The sequence below is a fragment of the Siphateles boraxobius genome, unplaced genomic scaffold (assembly GCF_051911475.1).
Source record: "Siphateles boraxobius isolate OS27281-9 unplaced genomic scaffold, OSU_SipBor_1 31, whole genome shotgun sequence".
Lineage (NCBI taxonomy): Eukaryota > Metazoa > Chordata > Actinopteri > Cypriniformes > Leuciscidae > Siphateles > Siphateles boraxobius.
Window position 1 is genome coordinate 11,792,868 of NW_027508931.1, and position 9,633 is coordinate 11,802,500.

Sequence of the window (9,633 nt, forward strand, 5' to 3'; positions counted from 1 at the left end):
AACAAAAACAAACACGTCGCCGCCCCTGAAGCACTAACACGATCATTCATTCACTACATCCTATGGTTTCTGTACGAAATGTCAAATGTGCTATATACATTTCTTCTATGTAAAGCTGTTACACACAGAAGCGCTCAGTAAGTTTAGCTTACTGGTTATGTTGCAAATATATTTAAAATGGCAAGTCAAACTTGTTCTCTTGTTAATAAAATACAATTTCCCTTATAACTTTCATTTTTGTTTGATTAAATTTTGTCCTTTTATTAGTAGCCTATATGCAATGATTCTCACACACACACACAGACCATTGAAATACTAATGAATTGGGTGACTGCCTTAAAAAAGAAGTGTATAATCTTCTCAGTGCTCTCTCTCTCTCTCAAAAATCACATTAAAGGTGAGTATGTATAAAATATTAATTTTTATTAAAAAACAAAATCAGTCATCCTCCTCTTCGTCGTCTGCAAAGTACTGGAGATAAATAAAAATCAAACGAATAATTAACACCAGAATTGCAGCTAGAGAGTTTGACAGCCTACATCGAATATATCCATTACCTCAAAATCATCATCATTTGCCCCTTGGTGGGGAAGAATGGGGCTGTTGGGTGGAGGTGGTGGAGGAGGAAGAAGAGGAGGGTGTGTTTAATTATAGTAATAATATATATATTTATAAAGAAAATGTTCCACCCCAGTGGACAATAAAGATTTATTCTATTCTATTCAAAATTAAAATATTTTCTAACAATACAGCATTTTGAAACTTTCCATGCATGTTCATGATAATAAATGAGAAAAAGGGACCCACTTTATACTGTGGCCCTAATACATATTTTATTAAAAAGATTAATCAAAGGTTACATTACAACTTTATTAAATTGAATATATAATTAAAGAGTTTTTGAATATATAGTTAAAGAGTTTTTGAGCCTTCTTAAGACAGAGGCCTGGTGTATGCTAAAGTAACTGACAAATTCACACCTATTTTAGTTTTTGGGATGAGAAACAAAGAGATAATGGTGAGTTCTGATTGACTACTTTGAATACCAACTAAAGGGAAACTTGATTTTTATTAAACAAATATTAAACAATTAAACAATGGGTTAAGGGAAATATTTCCTTTAATGCTAGCCAGTATTAATCCTTAAAAAAAGGGTCCAGTGTACAACAAAGCACAGCATAAAATGACCAATAATCAAAATAATATCAACAAGAACAAAACTTTTATACACAGATACACAAACAATACAACAATACATCTCTTGTACTAATTGCATTTTCATAGTTTTAAGACAATCTGACACAGCGTCCCTCTGCTCAGCTCCTCGGAGAGCTCTAGAACATGCTTGGTCTGCTCTTCTTCTTCGTCCACTGTCCAACCGCTGCTCCAACTGATGTTGTCCAACAGATCGGCCATTAGGATCCGATGACACTGTGAGAGAACTCCTGCCTGACGTTGGGTGTGACGACGGCTGCATACACTGTGCAGGGTTGCTGCTTGCTGATCGGCCGCTGATCACCTCCATCTGTTCACATGGGCATACTTCTTGCTCTGGAGCTGATGCACAGAGAACCAGAAGACACTTTTAGCATCAGAAATGTGAGTCAGAATCAGCTGGTTAAAAAAAATCAGAGTTAAAAAAACTCTTCTTCTCATAAAAGTCTAACTCTTTCAACATTAAGAACTCAGAAACAGCCTAAACATACATTGTGTGTGTGTGTGTGTGTGTGTGTGTGTGTGTGTGTGTGTGTGTGTGTGTGTGTGTGTGTGTGTGTGTGTGTGTGTGTGTGTGTGTGTGTGTGTGTGTGTGTGTGTGTGTGTGTGTGTGTGTGTGTGTGACCTTACCTGGTTGTGTGTGTCCGTACAGCATTGTCTGTCCGGACCCACTGTTCACATCACTGAGAAAACAAAAATAAGTCAATGACTTCTGCTTCTTGTAGAGATTCAAGAAATGATTTCAAGATCTACAGCTGTGTTCGTCAGTATCAATGACACTCACCAGCCACTTATGGATTTGTGTTTTGAATCAAGGAATCTCACATCCTGGTTGCTCATGTCCCAATATGGTCGTTCGCCATATGACATCACTTCCCACATGACAATGCCGTAACTACACACGTCACTGGCCGAGGTGAACTTCCTGTACATGATGGCTTCTGGAGCCGTCCAGCGGATTACTAGTGGTAATCTAAATGACCAGTAAATATGATATGATATCATATGTCATATTTATCATATGTCATATTTATCGTATTACTTGGTTTTATTGCGGATTACTATTGTTAATACGCATATTACTAGTGGCACTTCAGTGGCACTCACAGGGGAATATGTGTGTGTATAAAAAAACTGTGTGTGTGTGTATATGTATATAAGTCTTGATACTTGCCATAAGCGCTTTCATCCACTTGCTTCATCTGTTGTTCACATCGCTGGGTTCGTCAGGCAGGCAGGAGAGTACTGCTGGGCCGCTGGGCAGCACAGGGCTTTGGGCCCTTTCTTCTGGAAGAACTCAGAAACAGCCATGTACAGCCAAAACATACGTTGTGCAGGTGTGTGTGTGTGTGTGTGTGTGTGTGTGCGTGTGTGACCTTAACCGGTTGCGTGTGTCCTTAAAGCATGTCTGTCCTCCTCTGGTCCAACATCTCAGCAGGTCAAATCAAGCCAGAAGCGCTGAAGACGGGGGGCGGTCTGTCCAACTGCAGCAGTCTGAAAATATGATTAGTACAAGAGTGTGACAGTGTGATCAGATCATACCTGGCTGGCTCCCAGCCAAGGCTCTCCAAATCGCACCGCTCCAGTGAAGAGGAACTCCCCGTGGGCCGCAGAATTGTGGCATCTTCACAAGCCCCAGATCATATCTGCACATATTGTATATAAAAAAAATAAAATTAAAAAAAATTATATATATATATAAAAACACACACATCACATGTCTCTCCACGGAGGCGCTTCGATCTGGGCTGTGACATGGCTGTCCTCTGGAGACTCACAGGGCCTCTGTATCCACAAGCCCAGCTGACACCACTTCGTCCTGTTTTTCTGCTCATGTTCAGCCTGTTTTCCTTGGTCTCTGTGGGAGCCTGCATCCAGGAGCCCGATGAAGGGGTGAAGTGGAAATGGTTGGATCACAGGCTTTTCTGCTTTTCAAACATTTCTGCATCAGTTCTTTGTTGAGCTTCTTGGTCATAAAGAGAGAGAAAGACATGCTTGTTAAAGCCAGCCTATCAGATAACTATCAGTTTATAGTTACATGATGTGTTTGTTAAGTTACACAGAGTCGACCTCATACAATACATTGTACCGCGCTACTGTTTCAGCTACTGTATTCAGCGGCGACGGGCGGCCTGCTTTGAACACTCTCAAAGTAAACGGAAGAAAAAATGTATTTCCCTAATGATCCTTCATATCAATATTTGTTTATTTACTTTATACAAAACTTCTTTTCCTTATTACCAAATGATTAGGACAAGTGCAAAACCAAATAATAGCCTTTTCTTAGACAAATTAGTGATATTTTTATTGACGTTGTTTAATTTTTGAAGCAAAACACTTGATAAAAAGAGTAAGACACAAATGATTACTAAAATGGTAAAGCACATCAGACATGTGTGCGCACAATTTCCCTGAAACAATTGTTTGATTGTTTTCTTTTTATCTATCTATTTATCTAATATTTCTTTCTTTCTCTTATGTTCTTGTGGAGGCTCATCAGACTTCATTAGCTGCCATTCTATGTACTATTTCTAATCCAACGAGACTCATATTGTAATGAGACATGGGGTGAGACCAGGCTTCGATTCTGCCCAGGGGATGCAAGTTAAGCCTGATCTCAAACACTAGTTTAATTGCATCTAACTGCTCATTCGTTTTATTCTTTATTTCATTTTATAAGGGACAATGCACATTTACCTTTATTACTCTTTAAACAAGTCTTTAGATTTACATTTTCTTAATTTTCAGCACAATGATCCTATCTAAAGTCTAAACTCATATTGTAATGAGAGATTTCTTTTGCAGAGTTTATTTTAAAGTACAAAAAGATTTCGTTGCTTTTCTTTCTAAGTTATTTTGTGAGTTTATATGTGTTCAGGCTTGATGTTTGAATTAGCATTTCCTTTGTCTCTCTGTGTGTGTGTGTGTGTGTGTGTGTGTGTGTGTGTGTGTGTGTGTGTGTGTGTGTGTGTGTGTGTGTGTGTGTGTGTGTGTGTGTGCCTATGTGTGAAAGTGAGAGAGATTGAGTTGGTGGGGGAGGTTACAGGTCAAGGGTTATATACAGTTAAATAAATGTATGTACACTTTTCCTGTGTTTTCTGTATGTTTCCCATAAAAATGTATTTGTGATACACAAATAGTGTAGGAAATATTGCATGTCTATGTATGAAAACAGTGGCAATTAATGTCAATTAATGTCAGCATAATCTTTGACAGCACAGATGCTGCAGGCAAAAGTGGAGGTATATGTGTGTGTATTCACTTGTTCTTATGTTGTTAGTGTATTGTACTGCAGCATGGAATGACAAAGCAGTGAACACACCTGACAACTGGATCATCAGTTCCAAAAATGGTCTCAATCTTCTTCCACACAGCCACACACGATCTCAGATGTCCAGGGAAACAGCTGGGCCCCAGTGAGGACAGAGACTTTGCACACAAAAAAACAACCACAAAAATGTTTTACACACTAATTAGCTTACAGGTGCAGGCAGGAGGGATACACACACAAACACTAACTAGGACTATTAAATTAAAGAGCTTATTTTGAGCTAAATGGAAATGACGTCAGCAAAAAAAAAATTATTGCATGTATGAAAACAGTGGCAGGTTAATCAAATGTGCAAGCAACATGCAGTGTATGTATTCTTTCAGAGTGCAACATGTGTTTGTGGCTGCTTAAGCAAGGCCAGCAGGCCTCCACCAGCTCTCTCTCTCTCTCTCTCTCTCTCTCTCTCACACACACACACAGAGTCCATTGAATACTAATATACTAATTATTTGACTGTATCTTGTTCCTAAAGGGAACGAAAGGTCGTCAAATGCTGTTTTAAAGCAGTGCGCTTACTTTTTTGTTTGGGGTGAGGCCAGGCTCCATTTTATCCTGGTGTCACAGAACAGGGCAGATTTGCTGATGACTCATAGACCTGGCAGGCACGAGGGATACACACACAAACACTAACTAGGACTATTAAATTAAAGAGCTTATTTTGAGCTAAGTCGGCACAAATAATAAATATTGCATGTCTATATATGTTCATCAGGCCTGTTCTCCTTGGCTAGCTGTCATCGTGTGTCGTCTTCACTGTTATTATCATCATCATCTGTATCACGTAGCTGTTTTCAGTTATTAATGTTCATTACAAATGAAAAAAAGGCACTCACCTTCTCCCTAAACACAAACAATCAGAGCACAAACCGCGCCCACAGATCTCCGCGAAAACACCACTCCAAACCATGAAACACATATAGTTGTTTTCAGTTCGTCAATACGTTTCCAACGAGATCGCTGCTTGCCAAATTCGTTGAGTTTTCGCCGAGATATTTGCGTTTTTCGCATTCGGGAAACAGTAACATAGCCATTACGGCCGCGGCCATGATTGTTTTTGTTGCAAAGCACTCTGGGATATGAAGTCTTAGCTTCTACCGCGCTGATGTTCATGTAGACAGAAAAAACTTCACTTCCCATAATACATTGCAACAAAAACAAACACGTCGCCGCCCCTGAAGCACTAACACGATCATTCATTCACTACATCCTATGGTTTCTGTACGAAATGTCAAATGTGCTATATACATTTCTTCTATGTAAAGCTGTTACACACAGAAGCGCTCAGTAAGTTTAGCTTACTGGTTATGTTGCAAATATATTTAAAATGACAAGTCAAACTTGTTTATTTGCTGCTGTTTTCTTCTGAGATCGTCACGTCACCGCGCGCCCACTGATCTCCGCGAAAACACCACTCAGAATCATGAAACATATATTGTTCTTTTCAGTTCGTCAAGACGGTTCGAACGAGCCCGGTGATCGCCGAATCCGTTGAGTTTTCGCCGAGATATTTGCGTTTTTCGCATTCGGGAAAACACAATCACGGCCGCGGCCATATTTGTTTTTGTTGCAAAGCGCTCTGGGATATGATGTCTTAGCTTCTATCGCGCTATTGTTAATGTAGGCCAAAAAAACGTCATTTCCCACAATGCGTTGCGACAAAAACAAACATGGCGGATTAGAAATATTAGATAGAATGGAAAATGAGTCTCGTTGGATTAGAAATAGTACATAGAATGGCAGCTAATGAAGCCTGATGAGCCTCTACAAGTATGTAAGAGAAAGAAAGAAATATTACATAAATAGATATTAATAGAGATAGATAGATAGATAGATAGATAGATAGATAGATAGATAGATAGATAGATAGATCCATTCAAAGTTATGCAACATTGTATTTATAACTAGTACCTATTGTCTATACACTGGACTCTTTTTTTAAGGATTTATACTGGCTAGCATTAAAGGAAATATTTCTTGTTCCCCGAATATCATTAATTTATTTAAAAAAAGATATAAAACAGTGACTCTAACCCTAACGTACAATAGTGTGCAAGGCTCACGTCAAACAGCAAAACACGATCTTTCCGAAGGGTAAGAATGAAATCAAACAAAAGGGAAATTGTACTTTATTAACAAAATTATGAAAAAGTTATATTACAACAAAACAAAGTAAAGGAAATTGTACTTTATTAACAAAATTATGAAAAACCACTTATATTAAAACCACTTCGTCCTGTTTTTCTGCTCATGTTCAGCCTGTTTTCCTTGGTCTCTGTGGGAGCCTGCATCCAGGAGCCCGATGAAGGGGTGAAGTGGAAATGGTTGGATCACAGGCTTCGCGTCGCTGTGTTCATCAGGAAACACGAAAGAACTATATAAAAACACTATATACAAACGCGACACACTATAACTGAACACAGGTGGCACAGATATTATGCTCTGCCAATGGAGCGATGACTGATTTTGCGATTTTCGTTACTCCAGGCCGCTGAAGGTGCTTGAGCATGACGACCGCCTCCAACTTTGCCATAACCATGATACCTGAGAAATAAAATAGTAATGTTGAACTCACCTGCAATTTCCGTTTAATAGATACAAAAGGAGTGGAAAAAAAAAAACATTTCTGCATCAGTTCTTTGTTGAGCTTCTTGGTCATAAAGAGAGAGAAAGACATGCTTGTTAAAGCCAGCCTATCAGATAATTATCAGTTTATAGTTACATGATGTGTTTGTTACGTTACACAGAGCCGACCTCATACAATACACATTAAAATCTGCAAGCACAGGTTAACTTACAGTAAACTAGTGTTTGAGATCAGGCTAAACCTGAATCCCCTGGGCAGAATCGAAGCCTGGGGTCACCCTCCCTCCCTGGTGTATTAGGATCCACAGTGCCACCCGATGGACAAGTATATGTTTGCAGGCTCTGGCTGTTTATCCACACACAAATACTAACCTATGTTTGCAGGCCCTGGTTGTTCATCACACACACATGTGATTTTACACTTTGTTCAGGATCAGTATGCTGAAAATTAAGAAAATGCTAATCTGGAGATTATCTGAAGACTAATAAAGCAATTTGCATTGTCCCTTTAAAAAAAAAAGAAAAAAAAGAGAAGAAGAATAAAAACAATGGGCAGTTAAGTGTGTGCACCTTAGCACTTGTTATTATATTTGAAATATACCTAGCAGTACAGGGCACTGTGTTCCCTCTCAACTATGCATTACTTTTGTGGTTGTTTTTTTGTGTGCAAGGTCTCTGTCCTGACTGCAAGAAGGGGCCGAGCTGTTTTCCTGTTTTCCTGCCTGCAGCATCTGGGCTGTCAAAGACAAATGTTAAATTAATATTGTGAGTTAAGATGGTGTAACGTAACAAACACATCCGTGTATTCACACAGAATTACAATTAGATTATAACAGAACATTGTGTATGTGTGTGGGTGTGTGTGTGTGTGTGTATGTCTGTGGACCAGCAACTCAAACGCTGTCCGTTCATCCATGCTCTGCTCTCTGCTCGTGGACGCATCCTTCAGTTTCCGGAGTGTGCACCAGCTGTGCGGGGAGCACTAGAGACACTGCAACGACCGCTGGCGTAGCGAGAATCTCAAGCTGCGGGAACAGCGTGTCCTTGGTGAGAATCCATATAAACGTTTTGAAACAATAATATGTGTCAGGTAGTGAAATATCATAGAACATTGTCAACACAATGGCTAATGTTCCTCATGGTTTCTCTTTATAGAACACTTTTGTCGGCATTAGCCGTCTGGGTCAGGGATCAACGCCTGGATGGACAAGCCGGGCTGGACGTCTAACCTTCCACAGGCTCCCCGAAATCTGAGGCAGTGAGGAATTCACTCTAAGGATTCAGACTGGCCAAATTACTTTTTCCTTTTTTTGGGAGGCTTTTTTTTAAAGAATATTCATTTTTAGGATCACTTTTGTTCCTAATGTAATCATATCTTATTATGTACACACATATGCTATTGTGCTGTTAATAAATTAAAAAAATATTTGAAGCATGTAGGCCTACATGTCCTGTGCATTTCTATATTGTTGTCATAAAGATGTTAATTGTTTATGTGGTTAAAAATAAAGTATTTTATAAGTTATAAATACAAAGTATATTATATTTTTGTATAAAAAAGTATATTATCATTCAAAGTATATTATATATTTTTTAAATCACAAATACAAAATAAATCGTTTCTGAACTAAGCTACTTAAGAACAAAGCAAATAGCAAATAAATGGTATCATTATTTCTCAATGTATTTGGTAGAATATATGCAGAAAATAAGTACATAGGCTACATTTATTTAAATGTATTTAACCCTTGACCTCTAACCCACCAATTCAACCTATCTATCTCTCTCTCTCACACACACACACACACACACACACACACACACACACACACACACACACACACACACACACACACACACACACACACACACACACACACACACACACACACACACACACACACACAGAGAGAGAGAAAGACAATGGAGATGCTAATTAGAAACATCCTTCCACTCCCTACATGTTCTTTTTTGGATTCTAGACCCACATCGCCATCTGGTGGACATTCATATTTTTGCAGGCCCTGTTTGTTTATCAACACACAAATACATGTGATTTTACACTTTGGTCAGGATCAGTATGCTGAAAATTAAGAAAATGTTAATCTGGAGATTATCTGGAGACTTTTAAAGAAATTTGCATTGTCCCTTTTTAAAATAAAATAAAGAATAAAAAAAATGGGCAGTTAAGTATGCACCTTAGCACTTGTTATTTTCTTTTTAAATTCCATATACCTAGCAGTACAGGGCACTGTGTTCCCTATCAACTGTGCAAAAGGCTCTCACATCGCCACCCGGTGGACATTCATATTTTTGCAGGGCCTGGATGTTTATCCACACACATTTACTAACCTGAACACATATAAACCTACAAAATAACTCAAGTTTTTTCTCAATTGTTTACACACAAATACTGGTACTTGAGACACAACGACCACAATCTGTGTGCATTGTTTATGTGGGAAACAATCAAATTGTTACCATGTATTTGTGTGGTCTGAGTA

The 9,633-nt window shown here is 38.7% G+C and overlaps 1 protein-coding gene and 1 long non-coding RNA gene across 4 annotated transcripts in view; both read right to left on the minus strand.

Annotated features, from left to right (window-relative positions):
- The window catches only part of glg1b (golgi glycoprotein 1b), a 157,053-nt gene that overhangs the window by 141,839 nt on the left and 5,581 nt on the right, over positions 1–9,633 (minus strand). The gene's annotated exons all lie outside the window — the stretch shown is intronic.
- Positions 1,051–9,633, minus strand: part of LOC143696929 (uncharacterized) — an 8,968-nt gene continuing 385 nt past the window's right edge. The window contains exon 2 of the long non-coding RNA XR_013186089.1: positions 1,051–1,557. This is a non-coding gene — a long non-coding RNA (uncharacterized LOC143696929). The remainder of the gene's footprint in view (positions 1,558–9,633) is intronic.